The 12,471-nt window shown below is 37.1% G+C and overlaps 1 non-coding gene across 1 annotated transcript; it reads right to left on the bottom strand.

Moving 5' to 3' along the window:
* Positions 1-5,133: 5,133 nt before the first annotated feature.
* TRNAC-ACA (transfer RNA cysteine (anticodon ACA)) lies at positions 5,134-5,205 on the bottom strand. Its single transcript has one exon. It is a non-coding gene; the product is annotated as a tRNA-Cys (tRNA).
* Between the last annotated feature and the right edge of the window lie 7,266 nt (positions 5,206-12,471).

Genomic DNA, 12,471 nt, shown 5'->3' with positions numbered 1-12,471 from the left:
TTCAGTGCTCAGCTATCTTTATAGTCCAACTGTCACATCCATTCATGACTACTGGAAAAACCATAGCCTTGACTAGACGAACATTTGTTGGCAAAGTAATGTCTCTGCTTTTTAATATGCTGTCTAGGTTGGTCATAACTTTCCTTCTAAGGAGTAAGTGTCTTTTAATTTCATGGCTGCAATCACCATCTGCAGTGATTTTGGAGCCCCCAAAAATAAAGTCAGCCACTGTTTCCACTCTTTCCCCATCTACTTGCCATGAAGTGATGGGACTGGATGCCATGATCTTAGTTTTCTGAATGTTGAGCTTTAAGCCAACTTTTCCCTCTTCTTTTTCACTTTCATCAAGGGGCTCTTTAGTTCTTCACTTTCTGCCATAAGGGTGGTGTCATCTGCATGTCTGAGGTTATTGATATTTCTCCCGGCAATCTTGATTCCAGCTTGGGCTTCCTCCAGCCCAGCGTTTCTCTCTCATGATGTACTCTACATATAAGTTAAATAAGCAGGGTGACAATATACAGCCTTGACGTATTCCTTTTCCTATTTGGAACCAGTCTGTTGTTCCATGTCCAGTTCTAACTGTTGCTTCCTGACCTGCATACAGATTTCTCAAGAGGCCGGTCAGGTGGTCTGGTATTCCCATCTCTTTCAGAATTTTCTACAGTTTGTGGTGATCCACAAAGTCAAAGGCTTTGGCATAGTCAATAAAGCAGAAAATAGATTTTTTTTTTTTTCTGGAACTCTCTTGCTTTTTCGATAATCCAGTGGATGTTGGCAATTTGATCTCTGGTTCCTTTGCCTTTTCTAAAACCAGTTTGAACATCTGGAAGTTCACAGTTCACGTATTGCTGAAGCCTGGCTTGGAGAATTTTGAGCATTACTTTACTAGTGTGTGAGATGAGTGCAATTGTGCAGTTGTTTGAGCATTCTGTGGCATTGCCTTTCTTTGAGATTGGACTAAAAACTGACCTTTCCCAGTCCTGTGGCCACTGCTGAGTTTTCCAAATATGCTGGCATTTTCTCTTCTAAGAATACCCCAAATATATTTTAGGAGTTGTTCTTCCTTCTCTGAATACCAGCCTTCCCCTAGCTAAGGAAGGGGTGGGCATGCATGCCAGGTTAATTTCATTATTCATCATTTTCCTGGAATTCGACTCCTGAAACGAAGAGTGACTCAAGGCTGAAAAGTTGTGGATGTTGACTCTTCCTGGTATTAGGACCCTGAAGATACTATCTCTTATTTCCTATGACTTAGGACCTACCTTGGTTTTTATTCTGAGTCTGGTGTTTTGTTTCAATTGCTTTTACTTTCCAGCTTTTCCTTGGACTCTGTAAGGTGCTCCATATCCTCTCAATAAGATTATTTGTTTCTATCAAGTTTTGCAGACTCAGTTTCTGTTTCTAGTAGCTGAAGAACACTGACTGATATAGTGGCTTTAGGAAAGTGAAGAATTTGAAGGTGTAGGTGGTATCTTTCATTTTTGTATGTGTCCAGTGATAATTATGGCTCCAATAACATTTGCTGACAACATTAGCAAATTTTAGCTGAAATAAAATGTATGTATAGTCTGAACTGAGTGGGAGCGTTCATACAATAGAATGAAGGAAAGGGACATAAAGAAAACTCTCTGGACCACATTGAGAAAGGTCTTGAAGGACAAAGCACATTCTTAACTATTCACGAAGCTTTGAAATGTTTTTAAAACTTGTTTTTCTTTTTAAAAATTTTTATTTTATATTGGAATATAGTAGATTAACAATGTTGTGTTTCAGTCACACAGCAAAGTGATTCAGTTATACATATCCATGTGTCTATTCTTTTTCAAATTCCTTTCCCATTTAGGTTGTTAAGGAATACTGGGCAGAGTTTCCTGTACTATACAGTAGGTCCTTGTTGATTATCTATTTTAAATATAGCAGTATGTACATATCAATCCCCAAATCCCTAACTATCCCTCTCTGTAACACTTTCATCTGGTAACTGTAAGTTCATCCTCTAAGTCTATAAGTCTCTGTTCTGTAAATAAGCCCATTTGGATCATTTTTTTAGATTCCATATATGAGTGATAGATATTTGTTTTTCTCTGTCTAGCTTACCTCACTTAGTATGGTAATTTCCAGATCCATCCATGTTGCTATAAGAGGCATTATTCCATTCTCTTTAATGGCTGGCTAATATATATATATATATATACACACACACACACACACACACACACACACACACATACATACCACATTTTCTTTATCCATTCCTCTGTTGATGGACATTTGGTTGCTTCGAGGTCTTGGCTATCGTAAAGAGTCCTGCAATGAGCATTGGGGTGCATGTATCTTTTTGAATTATGGTCCTCTCCAGAAATATGCCCAGGAGTGGGATTGCTGGATCATATGGTATAGCTCGTTTTTAGTTTTTTAAGAAATCTCCATATGGATCTCCATAGTATACCAATTTACTGTCCCACCAACAGAGTAAGTAGGAGAGTTCCTTTTTCTTCACACCCTCTCCAACATTTATTGCTTGTAGATTTCTTTTATGATGGCCAATTTTAACTGGTAACTGGTGTGAGGTGATATCTCATTGTAGTTTAAATTTGCATTTCTCTAATAATAAGTGATATTGAACAGCCTTTCAAGTGAAGAGGCCTTAAAATCTTTTTATCCAGAGTTTCAGCATGTGATGGGTAAGGGAGTGATGTAACAAGAATGATATTTTAGAACTATTAATTGGACAGACAGAGAAGAAACTAATACTTATCAGTGCTTTCCCGGCTCCAATGCTTCCCATGGATTACCATAGAAAATTCACTGATACCTCACAATGGTCTATGAGATGGTCACCATCATTGTCCCTATATGACAGATGAGGAAACAGAGACGCAGATTGGCTAAATAACTTATTCAATATCAAACAACTAGTGAGTGGTAGTGTTGCAACTGAAACCTAGGCAGTCTGACTGAAGAACTTGTGTAACCATTACACTAGTCTACCTCCAAAGTACAGCTGTACTGATGGGAAGAGGCAGTGAAGATCCTAAGTCATCAGGATCTGGGCTAGAGTGGTAGGAATGAGCAGGAATAGGTAAATAAAGAGATAGTATAAAGTAAGAGTTGTCAGGGTTTGGCCTAACTGAATGTGAACCGATATGCAGAAAAAATCAAGGCTTGTTAATGAAGCAATTAGTACTTTATTCATTAATTCCATGAACATTTATTGAACTTTTGAAAGTGAAAGAAAGCGAAAGTGTTAGTTGCTCAGTGGTGTCCAACTCTTTGTGACCCTATGGATTCTAGTCTGCCAGACTCCTCTGTCCATGGGATTCTCCAGGCAAGAATACTGGAGTGGGTTGCCATTGCTTTCTCTAGAGGATCATCCTGACTCAGGGATTGAACCCCAGTCTCCTGCATTGTAGGCAGATTCTTTACTGCCTGAGCCACCAGAATGACTATTTATTGAGCATCTACCTTGTGTTCTATCTCCCAGGGATGCCATGGTGAACAAGACAGACAAGTTCTTTGTTTTCATGGAGTACACATTCCCCTGAAAGGGACTGACCATAAGCAAAAAAAAAAAAAAAAGGACAATACCAGGTAGCAATAAATGGTATGGTGAAAATAAAAGAGTCAAGTGATAGAGAAGGATTAAGGTCTGTTTATGTAGATGGAATATTCCAGAAAGACTTTGTGGCTAAAATCTTGATTTTCTCTGCCCATAAAAACTGAATGAAAAATACAGGGACAGAGTTTGGAGGAAAAAGAAAGGTGGCTTTCATTCTCAGCTGGCAGAGGGGAGACACAGAAGGCTCCTAAAGAACAGTGCCCCCTCTTCCATGAGGAATCTGGAGGATTATATAGATGAGGGCTTGCAGTCAGGGGTCAGTGATGAGGAACAAAAGTATAGGGATCTTGTATTTTTCTTCCTCTTGCATTCTTTCAAAAACAGTCACAGGCTGGTGTCAGGTAGCCCTATACTTTGTTTCTTGCAGTCAAGTAGCCCAGTAGTTGGGTCCATTGTCTTTTTTGTATTGTACTGTGACCTTTTTTTTGTAATGCAGAAAGAGAAAAACTACAAGGGGTGGTCGGCAGAGAGAGTGCTGTTAAGGTAAACACCAGGTACAGGATGTAATTAGCATAGAGTCAACAGTTAGTAGGTGTAAAATGTTGCTCAAGCAGAGTTAGGGAGCAGAAAAACAAATTTAGTTACAGATTACAGATTAGGAACAAAGAAAAAACCAGGAGTGATCAGACCTGATCCCTGTTATCTTCTTTGTTCTCAGGAAAGAAAAGAAAAACTCATTCCTCTTTTTTCCTTTTCACTGCAACAAGACCTCTCTGAGGAATTGACACATATACAAAGATCTGAATGATGAGAAGGAGCAAACCATCTAAAGATCTGGGAGGCAAGTGTCCTAGCAAAGGGACCAGCAAGTATAAAAACTTCAAGAAAAGAATGAGCTGGGCATGCTTAAAGAACCCAAGAAGGCAAGGAGTGGGCAAAGAGGTGAGGACAGAACAGTACATACAGCCAGGGTAGTTATGGTTCAGTTGCTCAGTTGTGTCTGACTCTCTGCAATCCCATAGATTGCAGCACGCCAGGCCTCCCTGTCCCTTCACCATCTTCCAGTTAGGTGGGGTTAATTTGGAAGGTTTAAATAGAGTAGTTGCATGATACCATGCAATAGCATCCATTAGATCACAGTTTGGGGAGGCCAGAAATCGCTGATGGCTGTGACGTTGCCTGCTTATTGATATGGCAGGAGATATTTTCATTTCACAGTATGTTAATGACAAGCATATTAGAAATACAAATGGAACTATCAAGAGGTCGAGTAGATCTAAAAGTCAGTTGTAGAGGAATTGTTGTATGTCAAGAATAGAAGCCAAACAATATGTTAAAGAGACAATAGTAGCTATAGAGATGGGGGTTCATGGATTCAGGAGATATTTTAGAGGTAGAATGACAAAACTTGCTGATTAATTAGATGTAGGAAATAGAGAAAAGGAAAAGTGAAGTTGCTCAGTCATGTCCGACTGTTTGTGACCCCATGGACTGTAGCCTACCAGGTTCCTCTGTCCATGGGATTTTCAGGCAAGAATGCTGGAGTGGGTTGCCATTTCCTTCTCCAGGAGATCTTCCCAACCCAGGGATTGAACCTGGGTCTCCCGCATTGTAGGCAGATGCTTTACCACCTGAGCCACCAGGGAAGTCAAAGGATCTCTAAATATTTGCTTGAGTAACTAGGTAATTATGGTTCTAGGTATTGATGTGTCTAAAAAACGTGAGCGATATGGCAGGTCTTGGAAGTTTTGTTTCGGGTATTGTCTACTAAAAAATATCATCACAACCTGATATTTGCTGGGAATGTTTAGGACTCTGAGCCCGGGAGACAGCATCTCAGTAGCTCAGAGAAAACTGCTCCAAAGAGGCAGGAGGGGGTGTCAGGCTATAAACAAGTTTGCAACGAGGAAGCAGGTAGTCTGAACATCAAAGATCAGGTATCAAGGTGTTTAGCATTCTGTATATGGGAAGATGCAAGTCTCTGGCCTCATTGAATTTATTCCTTTCATATGCACCTCAGCTATCTGGGCCAATCCTGTTTGCCTATTCACCTGGCTTCTTGCATTCCCCCAGCTCCTCAGCAGTTACCATGGTGCTGGCAGCATCCATTAGATCACAGTTTTGGGAGGCCAGAAATCGCTGATGGCTGTGATGTTTCCTGCTTATTGATATGGCAGGAGATATTTTCATTTCACAGTATGTTAATGACAAGCATATTAAAAATACAAATGGAACTATCAAGAGGTCAAGTAGATCTAAAAGTCAATTATAGGTAAAGTTCAAGGCCAGAGATATAGACCTCAGAATCACTAGAAATACAGGTAACTCCTTAGAGCAATGGGACTGGATGAAATCACCTAGTGAGAGGATGTAGATGAAGAAAAGGGGCCCCAGATTCAAATTCTGAGGTTTTCCAATATTTAGGTCTATCTGAGAATAAGGGGACAGCAAAGGAGTGGCCAGGAAGGACAGGGGGGAAAATGTACAGAGTGAAGTATCTTAGATTCAAAAACAGAGAGGCTTTCCAGGACAGAATGATCTGATGCTCCTGAGCGGGCTATAAAGATGAGAACAGAAATGTTACTGTTAGATGAGAAAGCATGTGAATGATTGTTGATCTTAAAGTGGATGATGGCAGAAAGCCTTCTGGAACAGGATGAAGAAGCAAATGGGAGGTGAGGAAATAGAGGCAGAGACTACAGACAAATTTTTTAACAAATTTTGCTGTGAAGGGGGTAGAATACTGGGGTAGGAGAGCAGAGTGTCAAGATTTTTGTAATATACAAGACCATACAAAATGGTTCTTTGTATGCTAATGAGAATGATCCCAGGGAGATGGAAAAAACTGATAATGCAATGTAAACAGAGTTCTAATTGCAGGAGGAAAGTTTTTGAGAATCCTAGGGCTGAGATGTGAAGGGTTCAGTAGAGACCTGGCTTTTGATCAGAGGGACCTATCTTCCACTGAAACTGGCAAGAAGACAGAATTAACAGAGGTTCTGGTAAATTGGCATCACTGACTCAAAGGACAATGAGCAAACTCCAGGAGATAGTGAAGGACAGGAAGTGTGGTGTACTGCAGTCTATGGGATCACAAAGAGTCAGACACAACTGACTGACTGACTGGACAACTGGTAAACTGGTAGATTTAGTATTGGAAAGATGGAATTTGTCTCACTGCTTCTATTTTAATCAAAAAAGCTGAGGCATGATTTCAGATCGATACTGGGATCACTCATGGGTGTATGCAAACTTTGTAGGATCTATGGAGAGAAACAGAGGGCTCAGAATAGACTTATGGTCATTTAATCTGTCTGTGATCAAAAGTGACCTCACTAGCTATATCTTCCAAATGATGGGACTTGGGGGCGAGGACACATAATTTTGTAAAATCTAAAAAGATTGTTTTTAATATGAGTACCAGATAACTGGTTACAGTGGCATATTTGATATTTTTTGTAGAACCAGGGAGCATATAAATAAATATATACTTAATTCTCAATTACGTTCATTGGAATCATGTTTTTTTACTTACCAGTGCAGCCCCATTAAACACCACAAAGCCTAGGGGCCCTTTCACCAATATTTGTTGAATGAATGAGTGATGTGATTTGAAGGACTTGGAAAGCAACAAATGACCTTTCCCAGGATAGGTGGGATAGTACTTGAAAAAACAAAGTTTTCACAAATGTAATATCTTGTTCCTGAACTTAAAATCAGAAGAGCTCCGTTGAGAAGGAACAGAGTTGACAGAGAAGCTCTTAGGATATTTAACTCAACTTTTATATCTCTCTGGAAATCACCAGAGTAACTTAAGAGGTTTCAGGAAAGGCTGTAACCCTAGGTTCCAATTTCATATCCTTTTCCTGGCAGTAGTACCCACCAAAGTAATGAAAGGCAATATGAATTAGTATAAGGGGGCCTCGTTCACGAAGTATCTTTCTAGTTAGCAGTTCTAAATAGAATCCTGACTGACATCAAGTATCTTTGTCTATGGCAGGGCATACATCAGTCTGAATCAGCAGTATCAGGTTCATTATGTGAAAAAAAAAAATATCTGCACTTAATCACTATAGGTAATAACATATAATAACAGATTCTAGTTATTTTCTTGAGGAATGGTGAATGCCTTTAAGAATGTGGAAATTAAATAACAAATTATTGATTAGAAAGTAGGAGACCAGTTTAGTAAATTCTTTGCAAGAGTGTAGATTTTTCAGTTGGGCACATTTAGAATCAGTTTCATGTGACGCTGAGAGCTTTTGCAGCATTGGGCAGAGCCAGTAGATGGTGGTCTTAAGTTGCAAGTTGCTTTCACAGTAACATCTGTCAACATGGGAAAGAACGACTGCTCTCCACTAAATGCCAAAATTCACTTTCCACTCATCAGATACTGTAAATTGGGAGATGGCACAGGAGAGATTTTTGAGGTGATATGTTAACTATTGTTTATTTTTAAAAAAGCATGCTTTTCTTTAAAAAGAAAAGTCATGACAGTACTTTGAAATTATGCAATGTTTTTGTCAGAATATGATATAAAGAGGTTTATCCATTGTTTACCTCTTCTCAAGAATGAAAGAGATTTTTAATTTCTTAATTAGAATGCTGTCTGTTGGGGCTCTGAAGAAGTAAGACCAACTCTAAGCTGCAGTATCTAAATAAGATATCCACTTAACATTCTCTACTGTTCAATGCACTTTAGAGATTCAATTGCAAGTGTATTACAATACCTTGTAATTATGCAGACTGACTAGAATTAAAGACTTTGGAAATTAATTTTGAGTTGAAATATTAAATTAAGTAGAATGTTTTATCATAATGGCATAATTTAAAACTAACTAAAAATAGCATTAATAATAATCATGATCACCCTCCTTTTATTAAAAGAAGAGATTTAGCACTAAATTATTAAATGATCAAATTTATGGTGCCCAAGTTAGTAAAGATTTTGTAGTAGTGTAAATCATGCTACATGATTTCTGTCCAGTGACTATGGCAAATTAGTCACTATAGTAAATTTCAGAGGGTATTAATAATACAAACACTTCAGTGTTGAAAGCTTTGGTTGAATGATACTGCCTGCATCTTTGGGCATTCAAATATTCCATTTTTTTCCTTGCCGTAGTGTATTATATAACTGCCATGGGTAGTAGCAGGGATGGACAATTATACCTTGAACAAAAGAAAAGGGTTAGCCTTTTATTTTTATAAGGCAACAATTTATGAGAAGTGATTTCTGCTTCCCAGCATTAACCTTTGGCCTCTTCCTATTCATTAGTCTTCTGATTTTACTCTGAAATTATACTGTCTGTGTTCTAAGCAGAACATACGTTGCTCATTTTCTTTAATAATTCTCGGATCAACTCAATTTAACTACAAACTAAAAAAGGCAAGCAATGATTTGCTTTTAAACTTACTTAAAATCACCTTTATATATATGTGTGTGTGTATACATATATATATTCATACAGATTTTTTCACAATTAAATAAGCTATACCAACATACCAGTTGCAAAATGAGTAAGCAACCGAAAATAGAAAGCAAATATATACTAACCTCTTGAGTGATGAGGGTGGAGTTAGTGAAAAGGTAAAGAGGGGTTGGCTTTGTTTATTTTATCTGTTTCTTAAAGTTTTTGTAGATTTTCCAAAGTATTTGCTAGATTTGTCTATATTAATATCTTTGAATGCTTCTTTCCTCTTTAGTCACAGATACGGTTTTTAGTGAGCTTCCCAGGTGGTGCTAGTGGAAAAGAACCCTCCTGCCAATGCAGGAGACGTAAGAGACGCAGGTTTGATCCCTGGGTCACGAAGCTCCCCTGGAGGAGGGCATGGTAACCCACTGTAGTATTCTTGCCTGGAGAATCCCCATTGACACAGGAGCCTCTCTGCTGTGGTCCAAAGGGTTGCAAAGAGTTGGACATGACTGAAGTGACTTAGCATACACACATGTATGATTTTTAGTATCTGACCCATATTTAGAAAGTTATCAGATCTAGAAGTCATGTGATATTGCAACTGATTGTTACAGGTATAAAAACATGACTTATCCAAATCATTCTTTAGAACTGTTTCTTTCCTACTCTAAATATCAACCTCTATGGGTGTTTTATACTATAGATACTGTGTATTACATACCTGTTAATAGATAATGGAAGTTTTAGAAAACTGTGGGGAAATAAGTCACCTCACTAAATATACCATTATGGATTATTTTTGAGAATATTAGCAGTATTTTGGGCCAAGAATGCTAATCTATCGTAAACCAACCACTTGTTACTTTTCTTTTACATTTCAACATTTTGATTGTGACATTTTGATTGTGAGCTTAGCCCATGTCTTAGCATTACCCAGATTATTTTGGCAAAAGGGAAGGCACAGTGCAGCAGAAGATTCTCCTTGAAAACATGGATTGAAAATGGTGTAAAACCCAGATAATGTATTCTCCTTTGCAGAGCTGTGGGGTATTGTGCACAAGAGTTATTAAGGTAGCCTGTTCATTTGGTCATTTGTGTAGCATGTTCATAGCATTGTAAAGTAACAGGCAAATGCAATCAACACAACTGGTATATCTATAGTCTCAATGTCACTATAGCTTAAGATAATTGTGCATATATATTTTTTTAACATATTCAATAGCTGGGATATTCAGTAGAGAACTAAATACATAGTACTAAGATATTTAACTAGACTCAGGAGTCAGACACATCTGAAAACATCTATCGACTCATTAGTATTGTTTTAGTAACTGCTTTGGCTTTTATATAACTCAGGAAATAGGATATCATAACATCGTAAATAGTATTAATCTGAACCTATCTATGTAGCCAGAGCAATTTTAAGCCAATCATTTCTCATTAGGCTAATGCTAGTAAAGTTTCTTATTCAGATAAGTTTTTTTTAATTCTTTTTTTCTTCTTTTGGCTATTCAGTGGCCAATGAGGTGTAATAAGTTTTAGCAAATTGGGGCTGAGGTCTCTTAGGTTAGTTTTATTCTTTGCTGTAAATTATAGCAGCTTTATAACTGCTTAACACAGCTCTTGAATCAAGAAATGTCACACCTGAATTTTTTTGTTCAGGCTGAATGACTGGCATTAAAGAGAGAGAGAGAATGCACAAGCTCCTAGAATTCAGGATTAAAATTGCTCCTTTCAGATTGTCAAACTGATTTATATTTTAACTGTTGAGCAGCTGAAATGGCAACTAAATAGAATTTGAATACACTAGCTTCTTCTCATATTTTTCTCTTCGCAGATGATGACTTGGCAAAGTATTAAATTTTTGAATTGCACTCTGTGTACCTTCTTTTGTTAGCATTGAGTAAGACTTTGTATTTTAGATTTTATTGTGGAACTCAGGCTCAAAACAATGATAAGACTTAGATTACTTGTTTCTGAGACTTCACATCTGTTATTTTAAGCACAAGAAAGCAAGTCATGGCTATGAGAAGGGTTTTCTTTAGTAAGCAGCAGGCTTACTTAAGAAGGTGCCATGACAACAGAAAGGTCTAGAAGCATCTCTTCGCTGAGGGGCTTTCAATAGGTCAGCAAATGTGACTCCTTTGCTGTTTTCCTCATTGACAGTTCATTACAAATGAAGTAGGTGATTTTTTTTTTTTTCTGACTGGATGTAGCAAAAACAGAAAAGTAATTAATACGTAAAGTACCAAATATGAAATATTACTCTGCACAGAGACATTTCACACTTCATTGATTTCATGAGTAGGCCAGAGGTGCCAGAACAATAATTAATATGTTGTAAGGGAAAAATTATTATGCAAGGTCAGCAGCATTTCAAGAATTTACGAAGAGGAGACATGAAAAGATATTCTGAAACTGTTTCTTAAATTGAGTTTAAAATTGGTGGTTTATAGGGAATATTTGAAGAAATACACAATTTTTCTATGAAAAATTAGTAGGACTTTTTCATTTATCACTACAAATATGCCTCTTTATCTAAATATATTATATATCAATATTCTGGCATTTGGGGGGGAAATATGAATAAACAATGTGTGGGTAGGTATGCATGGACTTATGCTTAGGTATATGGACATTAGTATTTATATTTCCAAATTTTCAATTAAATAGAAAAAATTAGAATTCAAACAAATTCATTTATTATTTTTTAAAATTGCCAACTAATTCATATTCTACAAAAAAAATCATAATTTAAATCTCAGAAAAGCAAAACCATAAACATCAAAATCAAATTTATGCCTCTATAAAGATGTTAATCTTTTGGCATGTATCCTTTTAATACTTTTTCTTTAGCAAATGTATATATATTAACATATTAATATATATATGAAGGGGATACTGAAATGTTGTTTTACTTTGTTGTTGTTCAGTCGCTAAGCCTGTGTCTTTGAGAACCCATGGACTATAGCACGCCAAGCTTCCTTGTCCTTCACCATCTGGAGCTTTTTCTACAGTATTTTTAATGGCTACATAATGCTCCACTGTATATATTATAAAATATACATTTGAGCTATCTTCTCAGGATGCAAACACATGCTTTCCAATTTTTAAAACATTTAATTTTTTATTGGAGCATACTTGCTTTACAATGTTGTGTTAATTTCTGTTGTACAGCGAAGTGAATCAGCTACACATATACATATATCCTCTCTTTTAGATTTCCTTCTCATTTAGGTCACCTCAGAGCATTAAGTAAAGTTCCCTGTGCTATATATCAGGCTCTCATTAGTTATCAATTTTATAGATATTAATGTATGTATGTTAATTCCAAGCCTTCTAACTTTTAGCAAATTGCAGTGAACATCATTAGGGCCATATCTTGATCATGCCTTTTGGACTCATCTCTAGAAATGGAATTCTGATTGCTTTACAAGTATTATTACCAAATCATCCTCCAGAAAGGTCATCTCAGTTTACTCCCAGCACAGTCTG

This window comes from Odocoileus virginianus, chromosome 29, assembly GCF_023699985.2.
Source record: "Odocoileus virginianus isolate 20LAN1187 ecotype Illinois chromosome 29, Ovbor_1.2, whole genome shotgun sequence".
Classification (NCBI taxonomy): domain Eukaryota; kingdom Metazoa; phylum Chordata; class Mammalia; order Artiodactyla; family Cervidae; genus Odocoileus; species Odocoileus virginianus.
Note: the sequence above shows the minus strand (reverse complement) of the source record. Positions and strands in the feature narration are given on the sequence as shown.